General features: G+C 31.9%; 1 protein-coding gene across 2 annotated transcripts in view; it reads left to right on the plus strand.

The window, feature by feature from the left end:
- LOC148282636 (protein FAM107B) overlaps positions 1 to 19,544 on the plus strand; it is a 111,439-nt gene that overhangs the window by 38,104 nt on the left and 53,791 nt on the right. The window contains exon 1 of one of the 2 annotated variants that reach the window (XM_088224745.1): positions 7,570 to 7,870. The exons of the other annotated variant lie outside the window; for it this stretch is intronic. The gene's annotated coding sequence lies outside the window, so the exon portion shown is untranslated. Of the gene's footprint in view, positions 1 to 7,569; positions 7,871 to 19,544 lie in introns of those variants that run through there. 2 annotated transcript variants of the gene reach the window in all.

Here is a 19,544-nt window from a genome sequence, read left to right on the forward strand (position 1 = left end):
CATCCGGCTGAAACATGTTTATTTTAAGAAAAATAGTATATTTTTGTACGCATTGTAACTGTTAATTTACGCATTTTCTCGACCCAAGTACAATGGCCAAGTGAATGATTTCGCTTTCACCAGACTTCTTCGTACTCTCAATACCATCTCATATCTCCAGTCTCCAGAGGCATTATTTGGCCGATCTCAACACTATCGTTAACTTCCTTTACTACTCTTGTGTAACACCCATTGTTGGCAGCGAGAAGCTTTATTCTCCACGTAAGTCTATTAGCGATTATGTGAATTTTTAACTACCTTCTTCTCTTCGCTCTCATTAATTATTTGTCAATGGCATTCAGACTTCTTAATTCCCCGTTCAATTAATTACGTCTCATGAAATCGACTGAGTTGTGATATTTGAATATTTTGTGAAACCGACGCCGTCGGTAGAGCACTTTCCTTTAGAGATTACTTTATGACCAAAGTTTTACTGCTTTAATTTCTAAAGAAAATTTTGTTTATAAAAAATACGATGCACATTAAATTTGTTTTACTCAACATGTTCAACTCCCCTATAAGGGAAACTTTAAATTAATTCATTAACCTTTGAGGAATTATAAAAATATGCCGATCTCGCAAAAAATACAAGTCAAAAGCGGCTTCTAATAAAATCTGTAATATTCTTAGTAATTTAAAAATGGACCCACGGGTATTTTATTTGATTTATTTAACACTTTATAGACATATACTATTCATATACATATAAGGGCGTGTATTTTTCCTTAAGGCAATTTCTTCCCACCTAGCTAAACCGTTCAGTTTGAGAAAATTATAAGTACATGGACATTTTCTAGGTAATGCAGAATTTTATACAAAAATTTAAAACAGAAAAGGGTATGTGAATATGTCATCTTAGTTTTTTTTTTTAAATAATTCAAACTTAGCAGCACTTCTTTTCGTTATCTGCACGCCGTGTTGCATAAGACACTGCGATTGGAATGCAGCCACACTCTTGTGCATTTTGAATGCTTGGCGCATCACGTGTAGGTATGTATTTGTGATACGCCGATGCGCGATATTAGAATACGTGAAGACATAACGGATTATACTTAAATCAGTACTGAGCCCATTGAAGGTACGAGGAATATAAAAGCGTATGCAAAAATAGCAGAATAGTCATTCCAACGTGTTTTACTGTTCGCAAAACGAATGAACAAACACGCCAATAGGAACATTAGTCTAATTATAAAGTTCCGCGTGAATTTAGTTGACCTTTTAAAACTGGGTTCAATCTTTCTAAAAATAATCCAGTATAAACGGAAAATCGTTTTCCGCTGTCTTTTGTCAATTTATAAAATCAAATACTTATCAAGATACTCGTGCAATTCAAAATGTTGCTGAATTAAGAATTTATACTTTCCTCTTCATTTCCCAATTATTTCTTATATTCATATATAAATATATTTTTATGTACAAACCTAATACTTATATTAATGTTGAGTATTTTCTGAACTATAGGCTTTGCTTTACGACTGCAGGGAATATTGTTAGTTCCTATGAAATCAAAAAGAGTTTTTTATCTCAGATCTTTTTGCAGACTCATTCTACACTTGCATAACTCATTCAACACGAGATAATCTAATTCACATTTTATAACGCTTATCGCTGTGTGAAATTAATTCATTACAAAAATTATGTTTCAATATTTTATGTTGCCATTTTTCTATGTGAAACTTCAAATTACGTGTTGGATAATTTACCTTGGGATATTTACTTTGCATGTATAATTTACTTGTCTATGTATTGATAATTAAATTCATACTTTTATCTTATTGGCCTATATTTAGCCTATAACCATGACTAAATACGCAAATCCGGTTAAAACTAAATCGTTTGAAACCATAAATTTGACGAATGACTAATATGGCTGGAATAGCTGTAAACATTTCCAAATTATGAAATATGTTTATTTGGTACGAGTATTAAAACAACATCGATTTTGGTTTTTCAGTGGTTGTGTACGGTCCGGTCCGCACCGCGTGAAATATGTGACTTTTTTATCTAACTGGTAACGCCGGTTTTAAACCGTTAACAGTTCTGATATTTTTCCTAATAAAATTTAAATCAAACATTTATTTGAGGTTTCAAATCCTAAACGTTTCACTAATTGGTCAAAAGTAGAAGTATATTCAAATATAAGATTTTTTTAATGTGATATAATAAGGTACAGTGGAATCCTTTCAAGAATTGTCGATTAATAACATACATTTATCAGATTTTATTTTTATTTATTTTATTTTTTATTTATTTAATTTTACAATACGCCCAAGGGGCATTTACAAAAAATATACAGGTAAGTACAAACATAGTGCGTAAAAATTTAAAAGATAAAGAAACAATAAGAAGCATACTGCCATGCAAAATAAAAAGTAAAACTTTACATAGTAAAAAAGAAAAAAAAAAATAATGGATATAAGAAAAGTAATTGAATTAAAAAGCAAATTGTAAATAACTTGTAAAGAATTCAAACAAAAAAAAATACATTTTTATATACTTATAAGTATAAAAAAAATGGTATCAACAAATTATTGTTAAAAACAAATAATGAAAATTAGTTAACAGTAAGTATATATGTGAAAATAATATAATATACGGTACACAAAAATATTTGATAAATTAATATCAGAAAGAGATAAGATAATAATAATACACATCAAAAACAGAGAAAGAATTACATGAAAAAGAAAGTTTTATTACGACATTAATAATTAGTTTCAAACAGTGCATTTAAGAACGTTTTAAAATTGATAATTGTCGTATTAAAAATGTCTATATTTAAATCAGTTATAAATTATTATTGGTACCCAGTACCTTCTACCTACTTAAGTCAACATATTATGTTACCAAATACATCATCATCAGTGGTGTATAGGGGACTGCATTGGTAAGTCAAATGCAGCGTATTTTGTCATGTGTTACATGAAGGTACGGTGATGATTCGTAGCCAGTCCAAGAACAATAAAATATTACAGTTTAAACAACCTTCAACCTTGCCAGGAATCGTACCCAGGATCTCCAGTATGGTAGGCAAATCCGCCACGCACCTAACGAAACGGGTTTATCTCCACTCGATTGTATTATTCGGGATTTTTACCTAAGAGCAGCCATCGAGTCGAAAACTCTCGCCTAGGGTTCTGATTCTATTTCACACAGATAACTCTATTCTTCATCCGCCTGGACACATACATGTACTAATCTTTTGTCTTAGAAACATAGGTTTTGTCTATACTCTAAACAATGGTGATTGGCGCTTCTTAAAAAATTGCAAGTTGTTCAATGTTTGAGTGTATTGTTCTATTTGAAATTTATAAGTATGAAATGTATATCAATGCCTATTGTTCTACAACTTATTATGAAAGGTGAATAGGTATGTAAAGGTATGTTCAGTACATTTAATCGAACCGTGTGTTCACTGTTGCGTTAGTAATGGCGTGGAGTGATCAGATCTTATTATTAGCGCATATATATCATTTCGTAAAAAAGTCATAAAAATAGTATGCTCCAGAACTAAATGCGTTTTAATAAGGACTTTAAGAATTAATACATCGACTGTAAAAATTACTAAATGTCTGCCCTTATTTAATACATAATAATGTTTTGGTCGTATTTTGACTATGATTAAATGTGGATTTATTACAACCATTCTTGATTAGTTCTGCTTTTTTTGTAATAATACTATTAACTTTTATTAATTTTATTTTATTCATACAAATACATACTACATATGACAGAAAAATAGTATGTATCCCTAACTATATGAGGCCAAGAAGCCTGTGATGAGTTGGGATACAAAATACAAAATAGTGGAAAGTAAAAGCATGTACATTATTCAACAATAGCATAAATTAAAATTAAACATTATTACATAAACAAATAAATAAACATCTGGCCTATATAAGAGAACAGTATATGATTCTATACAAAATCTCGCAGATGCCTCTTGCAATGGTCTCTTCCCTTAGACAAAATCCAAACTTGTACACTTCTGAAAATGTAGGCAAGCAAGAGTTTTTTTAATCCGCTATTTTTAACCTTTTTTTCTGTGTTAAGCGTTGTTTTGAGTATACTTGGATCTGTTTTCTACAGTGTAAAGTTGTGCACCTCATTAGGAAATAAAATCTTATACAAAAGTGGCGACGTATATAATAATATTCATCTAATACGAGTATTACTTCCCCATCTTTTTTTACTGGCCCCATTTTACTCTTTCGTCCGAAATCCTTTTGTATAAAATATATCCAACAAATAATTAAGATGCTTTTTTGTACCAGATTATATTTGAGATAGTGACTTTTTGTAGGTACAGTCAAGGTGAATGGAATATTATGGACTTAAATATGAACCTTGATATCCGATCAATTATTAGATATTAATTATTGTAGTCACATTAGTGGAGGCAGTTTTTAAAATTGTAAAAAAATTGTACAGTCCTATATTTTTATCTTATACGTTTAGGTAATAAAACTTATATAAAGAATTCGCTTCTTTATGGGACAAACCATAACATAATCTATTATCTACTTATAATATTATAACAGTAAAAAAAAAACAGAGCACTCGCATAAAAATGTATGTAATATTAAAAAATCTCCGTAAATTTATCAAAATTTATTTTTTTATATCCTAAATAAAGTTAACAATAACTATACATCTAGAAATACAAAAATGTTTTATGTATGTATTATGAAGCGTAAGCCTTCAGACCGTCATGTAACAAAAATGATCAAGATTGGTGTACAAATGCAGTGCCTTATGCACCATTAGGTGCTGAAAGGGAATGATGATACATCTAGAAATACATATGTAATGTATCCGTGCATTGAAGAGTACATATAAAGTATTACTTGACTACCTTGTTTTTTTTTTTAATACAAAATATTGTTGGTTTGAAGATTAAACTTTTTTATTTTTATTCTTTATTCGGATAACCAGCAGCTACATTTCTCATTTATATATTTAAAAAAAAACAAATAACAGCTAACCCAGTTACAGATTTTCACAAGTAGCACCCACAGTAAGTTAATATTTATTCTTATACATAAAATAAACAATAATCTAAATCCAACTGAAAAAAAAAACACTACTAATTATTTCGGAAGATCTGACATTTTGACGGTTTTGAGATAATGGTTGAAACATGTGTTTTGCTCTAAATTTGTTGCAACAGAAAGGGATAACATTGTGGAGAAGAAATAAGGAAGTCTAGGTATTTACAGGGCGTATAACCTGTCATTGGCTGGTTTAAGTAGCCAATTAAAAAATAAATAAATATTAAATTTATAAATCATATAATGCAAAGTATTTTACGAGTATAATCCGTTGAATTACATTCCCAGAAGTTACAACTCAATTCGGGAGATAAATAATATTAACATTAAAAAAATAACACATTTTGAGAACAACAAAGAGACAAAGCAAGTTTAGCACCTTTATAACTAAATATAGCACAACAATATATACGCCAAAAACCTTTTCTTACACAAGCAGAATAAATATATAAAAAAACGCTTTTAAGAATGAAAAAAGTAGTGAATCTACTAAGGCAGATAAGGTCATTAACATCACATGCCACGCAGATGATGCAGCCATAGTGATGATGAGAACATATCCATTTTACACACTAACTCTTACATCTGTTGATTTTTGTGACGCAAAAGAGCTGAAACCTTTATCACGTGTGTTAGATATATACGGCAAAACCATTTCACCCACTAGGCAACGCCTGAATTACAAAAAAAAAAGTTTCTTCTAGTGCTAGTTCAATCAACAATGTTTTGCCAACAGAACATTTAATGTTAATCAGTGTGTAAAGTGGCCACTTAAACCAGCCAATGATAAGTCATAAGCCCTGTAAATGCCTAGAATTCCATATTTACTTCTCGAAAATGTTTTCTCTCTCTATTGCAACAAATTTGGATCTAAAAAACTCCTTAGGGAGGAAATTCAGCCTGTCTACAAACATTAGGACGTACGCAAAACATTGTTGGTTTTTTTGTAATTAAAACGTCATTTTCTAATCTTTGATTTTCCCATTTTTTACATTAAATGTATAAAAATGAGAAATAACGATGAAAGAAATCTGATTTTGTAAAATATAAGCAACAAGCTGAATTCGACAATGCTTTCCTATTGCTAGATTTGAGTATATATTCGTGTACAGGTTAAATGAACGCAATCGAAAGTTCGATATCAATTACTGTATTTTAACTGTTTATGGTTGAATTCCAAAACTTTAAATAATTAATTTTCAAATCTAGAATTATTTTTGCAAATGTCAAACTCTGCTCTTCTCACCAACAGGAGTTCACTCTATTTAGGAATGCTAGTTTAAAAAATGTATCGAATGTCAGTCAATAATATTTCAGTATTACCAACAATTCAGTAAACAGAAATAAATGGGTAAAAATTATAAAGAATTTAAGGAAATAATCTGATTGGGATTCATAAAAAAATAATGTTTTTTGCAAACATTCAAAAACATTTCTTATCTTTCCAACTATTTTATAAACGCATTCTCAAGAGCTATAAATATGCTCATGGCAATAGATTTACATTTCGCTGAAAACCGCATGTAAATCGGTCCAGTAGTTATTCACTATATCGAAGTCACACATACGCACATTGCCTTTTATATATATATATATAGGAGATTGATAGATTATATAAAAAACAATGTTTTTTTCACATAATGAGTTTTACCTGGCACATGTTTGTTAGTAAAATGAATGGAGGTTTAATAATATGTTTATAGTTCGGTGATTCTACACTATTGTTTTAGCATTATAATAATAATTGAAAGTTATTATTACTCATTCATCAAAAATATACAGTGAGTTTTACCTTTATACCAACGATAAGTAGATTAAATTTTTTATCATTATAACAAATCTGTATTTAGTTTTTTAAAACTTTTATTTGTGATTTTCGCCAGTCCTGGTTGCGTCGTGACTGACACATTCAGCCTGGAAGCCAAAGTCACCAGTCGGACGATGCCCGATTAATCGCCTTTTAATTCCAACAATTTGTCATCGGGTGCTCAAACATAAGTTCAAAATTAACAATCGATCAAAATATGCTGAAAACCAGCTATTTGCTTTGAATCGATGAGATATCTTATTTATTCGATAAATAGATTTTCTAAAGTGATATTGCTTGGTATCAATAAATTAATAAAGGCGTGATAATAATTACTAGGTCTTATCGGTTTCGAAGCGCCTTTTTTATCACGGTGAGTAATCTGACATGCGGGAGACTTATTCTGTAACAATTTCGTTTCGTAAGTTCGTTCGTTCGTCATATATCCATCTCACTCTAACGCAATCAAAATCGCATGTCGCTCTCGTTTACTCTCATACGACTGAATTTAAGAAAAGGATAAGATACAAAATAAGGCCATAGACCTGTTTTATAGTGAACACCCAGAACACTTACAAATTGAATCATAGTCTAAGAAATTCCTTATCACCGTCAATATTATTAACGATGAAATACATTCATCGTCTGTAACACGCATTAAGTACCGGTGAGCACTAGTAAGCACCGTGGCTAGCAAGTTGCACTCGTACCTGCATTGTGCCTTTACGAGATGTTAGCACGTCTGCGTCGGCGTCGGTAGTTAGTGAGCTTTTGTCCTTTGGCGCAGCTCGTTTGAGTGAGTAGCTATTTCTCCCGTCGAACGGTCTAGAACTTGAAGTATTCACCACCTTAAAAACGTCTCATCTAGATCTTAATATACACTTCTAACCTACTGCAAGAACTAATATGAATATTCTATAGTAAGTGAGCTGTTTGAGAGTGCTCTCTTTCCAATGCTTTAACAACCAACTATGTAAGTAAGATTTAGGTCTATTACTGTGTTTTATTTTGATTTTTTAACACTTTTTTAAATTTTTGAAGGGTACACGGCAAAAATAAGCCCATTGCTTTTTTTCCGATTTTCGGGATATTAATAGATTTTTTCTCCCGAATGAAGTCAATGCAATGATATATTCAAAACTTACTAAACGTCACCACTTGTCTTATTTATACACTGTACGAAAAAGTATGAGATCACTGCTAGCAAAACATTTGTCAAAAATGCGATAATTGCTGAAATAATCTAGTTTTTGTATGTTCAAGAAAGGAGTTTTGATTTATTTCAAAGTATACGTTTATGTTAGTTTTTTTTTACTCTGATTTTAAGTAAAAACATATTTTGCATTTATTGAAACGATATTTTATTATATAAGAGTATAAGTCGGTTTTTGTATAGGTATAAGAACTGCGTGTCCGAAAATTGAAAAAATAATAGTTTTGCTTTCGGTATGCTTCGGGTGCGTATGACTAAAATAATGAAAAGATAATAAAGGAAAGATAAAAAAATACATATTGTATAGCGGGATAGTACGAGTATGGACATTATTTATTCGCGCCGCGCTGACACTACATTAAAATAAAAAATGTTACTTTGTTTTGTAGGTAAAAATGTCACAAACTATGTCAAATCTAACATACCGAAATAAAGTTTAAATAATCAAAAGTCGCCGTGGGCAACAAATACCACTAAAAAGAATATTATACGAAAAGTTTTTTCAATGAGGCATGGTTTGAGATTTACGCTTTGCTAATTCAAAGCCGACTTTCCTTCTTTCATAACGATGAGTGCTTCAGCGAAGACTTTTCTGCCTTAAAAAAACTTTTCCTCCATCACTTCTATACAAATCTCCATCGTGTATCTATCTGGTCCTCAACTATAAAAAAAACATCACAAGTTGTGTTACTACTCACGTAAAAATTTAAAAACATTATTAAGAGTAATTATTGCAGTTATAATAAAAAAAGTTACTTTATAACCGATTTCTATTTCATTCGTACATAGCAATTGATTTTTTTGGAAATAATGAGCCATGTGGTTTTGTTATCTCATCCTCCTTCTAGACAATTAACAAACAATGTTTTAATTTATTTTTTTGTAAAAATAAGACCAATTACCGATTCCTCAGTCATATTAATAATTTATGATAGATACTAAACGTAAGCGCCGCGCCGGGCTGGTAAAAACATCGGCGTGAACTAATAGAAAAGCCTATGGACTCCTAAACTATTAACAGACGGGATGGCCTTCTTACTAAGCTCTTTTAAGGCCGGGTTTGATATTTTGAAATAGTTAATAATCAAAAGTACTAGCTAAAGATTTTAAAGAGTACTCAATTTTCATATAAAAAAGATTCTGGTTTAGAAATTGTTGCCATTACTTTCGATTTTAACTATGACTACTACTATTACTAACTATTATACAGACGTAGTTGTTTCTGCCTTATGTGATTGTTATTACAGCATGTTGGTCTTTTGATCACTACACTACACACATTGCTAATGTTTTCTGATCGTTGTGCGGTGGTGGTTCGGAGACAAATTTCACCCGTTAAGAGGAAACGCGGTCTCACTTTTCTTCATACAAACGTATTCCCGTATATTCTTCCTGAATTATGGCACTAGAGAAATGCTTTTTTTACACACTGTAGATGCATTTTTGATCAATTGTTTCTAATGGGCCTCTTAAGAGGATATGCGATGCCAGACAATTTTGATGAATGGATTTTCGAACATTGTTGTTCTGCCACTGTTTGTGCTCAAACCGACAGTGGTACGTGAAAACCAGCACAGACAGAACTTTCAGGTGAGGGGGTGGCCTTTCCTTCTCAAGTCAAACAACTGGTGAACTTTTTTAACTCAAGCACTTTATTATAACAAAGAACAGTTTGTTAAAAATAAAGCGGTGAATCACTTTTGAGTCTCCAGATGGTGTCTCGAATTTCTTCCTTGGGCAATCTCCGTTCGTCTCTTTCTTGCGGCTTCTTGTTTGGAACTGTCTCTCTCTCTCAGAAACCTAAGCTTAAATAATAACCCTTGATCCCTGAAGCCCTTCCCTATTTTACGACATTTGGGCGCGCCAATTTTCTAGGACACTCTTTTTTTTATGGTTTATTTTTATTTCATACATATATTCCTAATTTCAGATATAATTACACAATACCCAGGCTAATTATTGCTTATATTATCATAGACTTACACATCCTACAATTCCGTAAAATGATTTATATAATAAAAGTCCAAATACATTCTACGAATCAATGCTACTACCCTAGTTTATCTAGCTAAAACATATGAATGTTACATTAAAACTAAATTACAATACATTATTCCTATTCAGGAAAAACAATGTCATCTTATCATTTACCGGGCCAAAGTATTTCCGTATTATTTACTCAATTATTTTAAATTTACTAACTGTAAGAACACACAATTACCCAGCTCCAACGCAACGATTGCATCCCTTTGTAAAGCGTTGTCTGTAATTGGTGCATTCTTAGCCAATAAGAAGTCGTCTTATGTTTACGTAAATAGTAAAAATTAGAGTCGCCTTTGTCCACGGTATCGATTGTTTACGTAAATTGCATGTGCCAAAAAGAGCCGACTATATCTCCGGTTGCATCCCGCCTCTAGTTCATTTCAGCTCCGACCTCCGACCTTGTCGCCGAGAACACGTGTTTAGGATCCCAGTCAAATTTCACAAAATTTATGAGACTCCCTTGGTCCATAATATAACTGCATAAAAAACATTTGTTAGCGAAACAATGTAACCTACTACAATATGTTAAATGAATTTATTTACTAGGTTTCTTAATAAAATCTACCCTACTCTATTCGTATTACGTAAAACTAATTTTGGAACTAACAGTCACTATAGCAAATGCCTCCCCATCTCCCCGATGCTGTGCGAAAAAAGCAAATACACCTTGGACTAATTTTGCCTGACAAAATTGACGTTTTGCTGTCTCGTTTTCCGCAATTAACCGATTTGGTTCTTTTTTTTAAAAAAAAAAATCAAAATAAAATGTTCTGTGTCGGTACCTTTTCCGTTTCTCAAAATTATTTATCATATCGGTATACCGTACGTCCGAAGACGGCATATTGGGCGCTTTTTGGGTTTTTTGAGAGTCCTAGCTCCCATAAGAATTAATTTATCAAAATAGCTGTAGTGCCATAATCCAAGGCTCTAAAAACTGTTTTTTTCAAAATCAATTTCGCATATAAGAAATAGTTTAAACAGTGGCTGCTGTTTAAAAATGTTTAATTTGCACCAAATTCGGTAGATTGCTCCCAAAATCGGTAGATTTTCCGAAAAATCTGTATAGTTGGCAATGCTGCTTGCCTCTAACCGGGGCTGCTATTCTGAACGCTCTCACGTCAGTAGAAATTCGTTTAGAATAGCAGCCCTTGGCGCGTAAATGCTCTTAATGTATTTTTTGGCACAACTAGCCCAGGACTCCCATTACAATGGGAAGTTAACAGAGTTATCTTCGACTGTGTATAAAGTAAAATATAATTTTTGTAGTAAAATGTATATATTTGGAAAATTTTAAGTATCTTTGTCAGTAACACGAAATCAAAGACATTTTTTAAAAAATCCTAGAAATATACTAATTTTCTTGCAGAAATTCTTATTTTACTTTATAGGCTATTGAAAATAAATCAGTTTCTTATTAAAGATAAAACTTGTCTTAGATTGTAAAACGGGTCCAGCCCTGCTATACCGAACGCTCTCACGGCCGTAGAAAACTCTTTAATAGCTCGTATTTAGCATGTAAATACGCGTAAATCGTAACGCGTAAAAAATGTTAATCGTAGACTACTATTAGTTTAAAATAATAAAATAGATTTCTGTATATATTTAATCCTCATTTGAATAAGTGTTAACTAACTCATTTTCAACACGCGGTATAGCGCTGTTTTGAAAGTACTGGTAGCCAAATTCCTATTACTACCTTTCTGCATGAAAGGATTATTCAGTTTCTTCACCTCTCCCGTCTCGATCTGACTTACAAGAACATAAGCCTCGTCCAGCGTCCTCAGTACTCGCTGTACTCAGATATCGCGGCACACGTGACTCGCATACAACTCGCATATTTGTTTCTCTGCAAAAAAAATAATGATGATAATGCAATGTGGAATATAAAAGTAAATTGGCATCCAAACTTGATGAAATATTGCGCGATACGTGTAGTAAGAAAGTCAATTTTGAATTCAGTAAATTACCTTAAAACTAACTATGGACTGTGTTGCATTTTCTGAAAAAAATATTAAAACTTTATAGGTAACTAATATACATGCATCATCATTATACATATAATGTAAACACCTGGCTTCTTCAGATCTTATTCGACTATTATTGTACCTCCCGAGGGTAAAAATTAATCGTTTTGCTTAATTGAGAGTAATATCGTAATTATTAAATTTGTTTTGGCATCACGCACATTAGATCGCAAATAAATAGAAAAACATTAAGTTATAATGGGTTGTTTTGCAAAAGAACCAAAACTCATTGTGATTGATTTAAATGCCTCAAAATATAAAATTGTGTCTTTTTTACATCAATCAGTAAAAATGATTAAAACGTTACAGAATCTAGTATCTTAGTAATCTTATCAAACTTCTGTATCTCATTCAATTTTCCGATTTATGCAAAAGGATATCTTAATCTTATTCAATTAGAATGCGTATAATTGTACTTCCGCAGTTTAAATTGATTTTAAAAAATGTTTCGTATCAAACATTATTTCTATATTGTCAATTATAAAATTTGAATTATATTGGTGCCCAAAAACACACAAATCGTACATGATTATAATTTTAATGTTTATTTGTGGATATCCGTTTTTTATTTTTTGTATTAATTTTCGCAGTTTTCGTTTTGTAATGAAATAATAAATATCTCTTAAAAATCAATTACAATTTCCGAAAAACCTTTAATCATGCAAACATGTCTATTTTTTACAAAGCAAGGACATCGGTTCTTATTATTTTTCATGTATATTTCATTTGCATATTATGGGAATTTTTGGCATTATTTCGAAAGATATATCCGTTTGTTAAAATTTGTCTCTCTACCGAATCCTAATTAAATTGTTCGTGGAACTGCGAGAAATGATTTAATCCTTATTATTTGAATCTCGACTTAGGAATATCTCAAAATGGCGTCTGATTTCAATCTGCGTTTCCATTAACTGCTTTACGGCTTAAGGATAAATTTATATGCTTGGCTAGTTGATCGTTAAAATCACATATTAGACAAGAAAAAAATTAACCATATAACTGATTTAAATAGTTTTAATAGCATTTCTTTTTTAAACTGAGAACAAGTAAACTTTAACGTAAAACCCAACTTAAACGTTAATATCATTGCGTATTATTTTTTAATTTCCTTGAACATGTACATTTACACAAAATCAGTAAATATAATAATAAAATAATTATTTTTTGCTCTATGAAAAACAATTATTTTTAATGCTTCTTTTTTAAATACCGCTGCCTATTAATTATCTTGCTTTTTTAAAAATATATAATACTTTAAGTATAATATTTTACTCGTCTTTACAAAACTTATTTGCCTCTATTTTCCATATTTTCTTGTAATTTTTAGTTAAGCCGATTTCAAAATGGCGGCCGGCTGTGTCGTGTAATGTGTAATTAAATAAAGCAGATTTCCCGACAAAATTGGTTCATTAAAATGTCACTCGCTAAACGTAGATGCTAAGCTAAATATACGAGGGTCAGTTAAAACTGATGCCCCTTTTTTATTGGCAGGAAATTAAAGTAAAGTAACATCGGTTGAAAACTATATTGACGATTAATTTGTCACTTTTCGATATAATCTCCATTCCACTTTTGATCCATCTTTTAACAAGGGTATGTATTCCATTGTAGTAAGAAGCACAAACTTTTGAGTACCCCAGTTGTCGAATAATCGTCATCGCACTGCCTTTACTGAGGACGCGAATGCGACACAATTCATCTGTATTTATCCGGCTGTCACCACGAATATTGTCATCGACTTGCTGAGTGTTGCGTGGAGTCACTGCAGTCAACGGCCTGCCGCTCCGCTTTTCGTCAGCCAACGGTGTATGTCTTTCAGATTCGTTGCAGCGACGAATTCATCGTCCAACAGTGCTGACATCCACTGTTACATCACCGTACACATTTTTCAGTCTTTTGTGTTTGCGAATAGGCTTTTCACCTTCTACATTCAAGAATTCAATCTCGGAATGCTGTCTAATACGAACATCGACGTCGGCCATTTTGTAAGCGACTGCAGTGCTGCCACCTGTTGCTGAAAAAGGGTACTACTGCAGTATATTGTAGAAGAATGTTTGATGAATAGCGCCAAATTCTTTTTTTTTTTCACTTAACTATATAAAAGTATAAAAAAAGGTGACATTAGTTTTTGACTGACCCTCGTATATTGAAACTGAAGTGACCGCAAGAGTTTATACAAAATTCACCATCTCAGTAGGTACCTTAGTGAATGTGAAATTATCTTTTTTCTATTTTAAATAATCTGTCCGATATACATTTTCTATCTAATTTATTCAGTTTAATTCGATTGGATATTCCGGATTGGAAAAATGGTTTTCTGAAATTTCGGCTTGTAATTTTACTTATTCATGAATCAAGTATTTAAATTAGAATTAATCTACCGTTACAAATATTTAAGTATTTAAAATTGTTTATTGAGAAATAGCTGTGAATATTCAATTACTTCCGATTAGCCGAAATTAATCAGTTTGTGGATGGCCTGAAATTAACCCGAATTGATTTTGGAAACTATTATTCATTTTCGCAATAATTTGTTGATAATGTTTTGATATTTTTTTTAGTTGTTAGATTTTGTAATCTTTGGTTTAAAGTTCAATCAATCAAACAAACAATACAAATGAAATATTTATGCACATTCATCTATAAAATCTAGATTTGAAAATACAGATTTGTGTTATACTTTTACTAATTCTCTTCTTCTTCCCTTATTCTATTTCACTTGGAGTCGGCTTTCAATACTTATATTATGTTATTCGTAATTTAAAAGTATATTCTCGTAATTTCTATCAAATGCTCATTTGGTTCATATAAGAACTGAAATAATAGTACCACAGTTTAAAATGACGATAAAGAATGAATCTATTCGACGAAAGGGGAGCCCCCTAAAATTTGTCAATCGACCAAATTAGAATCATTTGATTGAGATTAGAGGCGTGATTCACATATCGCTTTTACATTCACAAATCCCGCAGGGGTCCTCTTTCGTGGACCCCAACATGTTATTAATAATCATATTATATCTACGTCCGTACATAGAACATAGAAGATCACTTCGGTTATTATGTTGATTGAATGAATTAGCTGTGAGATGCGGCGCCCCCTATACTAAGGTTACATTAATTTAATGCACTCGTCAAGTTTCAATATAACGTACATATCTAACCCGTTGATCAATTCGATTTTTTTAAACAAAAAACACCAATGTAGTATTTTTACGGATGTTTCAATAGAAACGATTGAATACTATTTTATCCAAAGGCGTCTACTCTAAATTAATATCGTTTCGCGTTTCTACTTATGTACATATCTTATGTTCAAATATGACCCGAAATTTATTTAAAAAAAACGTTTAGCTCAATTATTTATTTATTTATTTATTTAAATCTTAAAGTAGGGCACACATATCATACATATTGTTATGTGTGTTCTAATAATAACATTGAAAATATATTTAATTTATAAATTGTTTATCACATATGTCTTGACCATTATTTTAAATTTTGAAATGTTTTTTTCTTCATAAATATTTTTTTCCATTTCGTAATACTTTTTAATTTCTTTAAATAAAATTGAATTTTGTGACTTTGCCTTTTTCCTAAATGGAAGTCTAATTTTGTTCTTTTCTCTAGTATTGTGATCGTGTTCATGCTGGTTCCGATCAATTTTTTTCCAAAATTCTGTTTTTTTATTAGAGTTTATAATTTTATGAACAAATATCATTGTATTGTAAAATATTCTTTGTTTATATGTTAATAATTTCATTTCATTTACCATCGACTTTACCCTCGTATATCTGTTTTTTTTCAAAATGATTCTAAAGGCTTTATTTTGTAATACAGTTAGTTTATCTATGTTTTCTTTGTTTGATAAAAATAAAATGCTACTACAGTAGTTAACGTGTGCATTATTCATCAATATTTATTTTGTCTCCTTCAAAGTCATCACCATCAGAGGAGGAAATACACATATGCCAACGTTTTTTCCAATATAGCACTTCTCGTAGGCCGATTTCGGAATGGATTTTAGCTCCCTCTGTGAAATTTATTTTATTATCTCAATAATTTGAGTTTAGGGAACGGGAACAAGTCACACAGAGCTAAATAAGATGAATACGGTGCTTGTGGAACGTCTTTTACGTTGTTTTTGGCTAAATAATCGTGATGCAAAAACTAAGAGTTATCTTTCCATGAATCTGGCCTTTTTCGACAAATCTTTTCTTAAAACGCTTCATTACCCCTAAAAAGTATTCCTTATTGACCGTCTGGCCTGTTAAGAGGAACTCCGAGGAACTACACTGGCTACGTTTTCCACAGAGGGTCGAATACAAGCTCTGTTGGCTTATGTATAAGTCACTGCACAACTCGGCTCCGGAATATCTAAGGGAACTATGCATTCCAGATGAACTAGCTGACAGGCGTCTCACGCTTAGATCAGCTGCGTCTACGGCGAAAGGAAAAGTTATTATACCTCTACGCAAACGGCGCACTAAATTTGGTGAGCGCGCATTTGCGGTCGCAGGCCCTATGGCATGGAATGCTCTCCCAGCAGAGGTGCGAGGCTGTGAAAGTGAAGTGATGTTTCGGAAAAAACTTAAAACCCACTTGTTCTCTAAATCATTTGAATAAATCCGTAGCACGTGACAACAAAATAAATTATTTTAATCAAATTACAAATTTAAAAGCTTCAATTAAATTAACTTAACAATAGAATCACCATGTAAAGCGCCCTTGAGGTATTTTATTACGAAAATGGCGCTATATAAGTTATCCACAATAAATAACACCATGATAATTGACGAAAACAGTCAACATCACTTTGATTTTTGAGTGACTTTGGCGTGGTTTTTTGGGTTTTGGCTCAGATAGCAAGTGCCACTCCAAATATTGTCGACTTTTTTCCACGCTATATTTATACACCCACGTCTCAACACGTATATTGATGCGCTGAATGGCCATATTGCTCGTAGAAGCATATCTCTGACGACAGATTTGCATTGATCTTTTCGAAGAAAATTAATCAAAATTCGCAAAACACGCCAAAGATCGACTTGTTTACGCAGCTGCCACAAAAAAATGTAAGATAGATCACGCTAAAAATTGACACGTACGAGGTGTATTTAGAAAATAAGTTTTTGTTCGGAATTAAAAAATTTTAGAACTAATTTTGCTGCCACGCGTTTCATACCCAAATCATTCGAAAAAAATTCATAACATGAGTCAATCGATATGCCAACATCATCAGCAACTTCTCTGATTGTGATTTGGCGATCGTTCATAACCATTTCATTTACTTTTTCCACATTTTCATCGGTTGTTGATGTGCTAGTGCGTCCGGGCCGTTCGCCATCTTCAACGTATTCACGACCATCTTGGAAACGCTTATACCACTCGTAAACTCTTGTTTTACTCATAGCAGACTCATTATAGGCTTTTGTTAACATTTCACACACTTTGTTACACTTTATTTCATTTTTACACAAAATTTTATACAAATTCTTTGATCCATTTTTTTCAACAAACGAAAATCACCGAGCTCATAAAAACACGTCTAACTTTTGCGGTTGCCACAGACAAAGTAAACAATGAATACAGCTGAAAGTTTTAGCATACTTCAGGGGCATGTATACCAACATATTTAAAAAAATGACAATCGACAATCCCGTTTTTTTCTGAACACACCTCGTATATCTACGACAGTCCTACCAACCTTTATAAGGAAATATCAATATCTTGAGCGCGGTTCTTTAAAATTGTAAATTCCGGGTCATATTTAAAAGTAAGTAAGCATAATACATATATCTATATATATATAAAAGGCAATGTTCATATATGTTCTTGATAGACTGAATAACTACTGTACCGATTTACGTGCAGTTTTCAGTGAAATAAAGATATCGAACCCAAAACCACCCGTGCGTGAGACAAGTGTCTTTGCCATTACACCACAGGGGGCACCATATCTCAAAATAATAAGAAATGGGTTTGTAGGAATAAATCCTCCTCCCGCAGACATTAAATTTCTCATTTACATCCTTCAATTTTCATCATCCAGACTGCTGTCGATTTCCTCCATAAATTGTGATTTTCCGAGGCTCTGCTGCCGTGATTCAATAACCGCCGGCAAATTGCCACCCTGGAACCGGAGGCTGTATATCCACCAGGCTGTTCTGTACCTGTCTCCTGCTTCCTGCCTCCTGACTCACGCCTCCCGTCACCTGGCTTCCGCCCCATCCTCCTCTCACTGTTAAATGACCGAACGCAGTCAACAGTTTCCCGTTCTGGTAACGTTGTTCTGTGTATCTGCAATTTATTTATCCCAGAGGACATCGAGGCATCGTTCATCGGAACATAATTATTTTTTTAAATAAAATTACGATGATCGTATTCCATGTCTATCGTTAACTTTTTGTAATCTTTTTCATTTGCATATTTAAAAAAAATATCAATAAAGTATTCTACCTTTACCGCTAACAATTCAAAGAGTTTTGGCTGTATTGCCTTTGGTGCCAATTACGGATATATTATTTTTGTCTATTTTTAAATAAAAACTTACAAATTCGTCGAGGCGGAGTGGTTTCTTTATTTTGACTTTTTTAATTCTATTTTTAATATATGAATTCGAATTAAATAAATACAATGTTTGTTTTACTACATATTTGTATGTTAATCATAGTGTCATAATAAAAGTACTGTATTTGTATAATTTTATTTGTTTATTTACGGACTTATTCAGTACATTTAAAATAACAATGATAAACCTGTGTTTTTTTTAATATAAAATTACGATCACAATAAAATACAACAAAAAATTAAAACCATGACAAAAGACAAGAGTTAGTCTCTTTTTTTGGAGAGTTACAGTGATAACATTTACTAGATGTGTAAAAGTAGATATGTTTAGAATTCTACAAAAACATGTACTTTTTATGAAATTTAAGAATATTTTATTTTTTTTAAATAACGAAATCGAGACAAGTTCTGGTCTATTTTAGTGATCGTTTAAATCTACAAAGACTTGCACCAAAAAGTCCCGTATTTTAATGGGAAGTTTAAATTTATCTTCAATTTTATCTACGAAGTAAAATTAAACTCTGTATGAAAAAGAGAATATGTATACAACGTTTTTTTTCTAAACATGTTCAATTACAGGTTACCGACGAAAATACTTTGAATTTTTATGCAAATATACACATTTTCCTACATAAATATCGATGTTACTTTATACCATCTCGATATGTACCGATAAAGATAGTGTTCATAATCGCGGCCCAGATCCTGTTTCGATTTAAAAATACGACGCAATCGGGACACTTGTGCATGCGAGCCATAGTTTGTGCTGCGCTGATCGAGGAACAGTATAACATTATT

This window comes from Micrasema longulum, unplaced genomic scaffold (genome assembly GCF_059751315.1).
Source record: "Micrasema longulum isolate JH-2025_06_02 unplaced genomic scaffold, ASM5975131v1 h1tg000307l, whole genome shotgun sequence".
In the NCBI taxonomy this organism is placed as follows: domain Eukaryota; kingdom Metazoa; phylum Arthropoda; class Insecta; order Trichoptera; family Brachycentridae; genus Micrasema; species Micrasema longulum.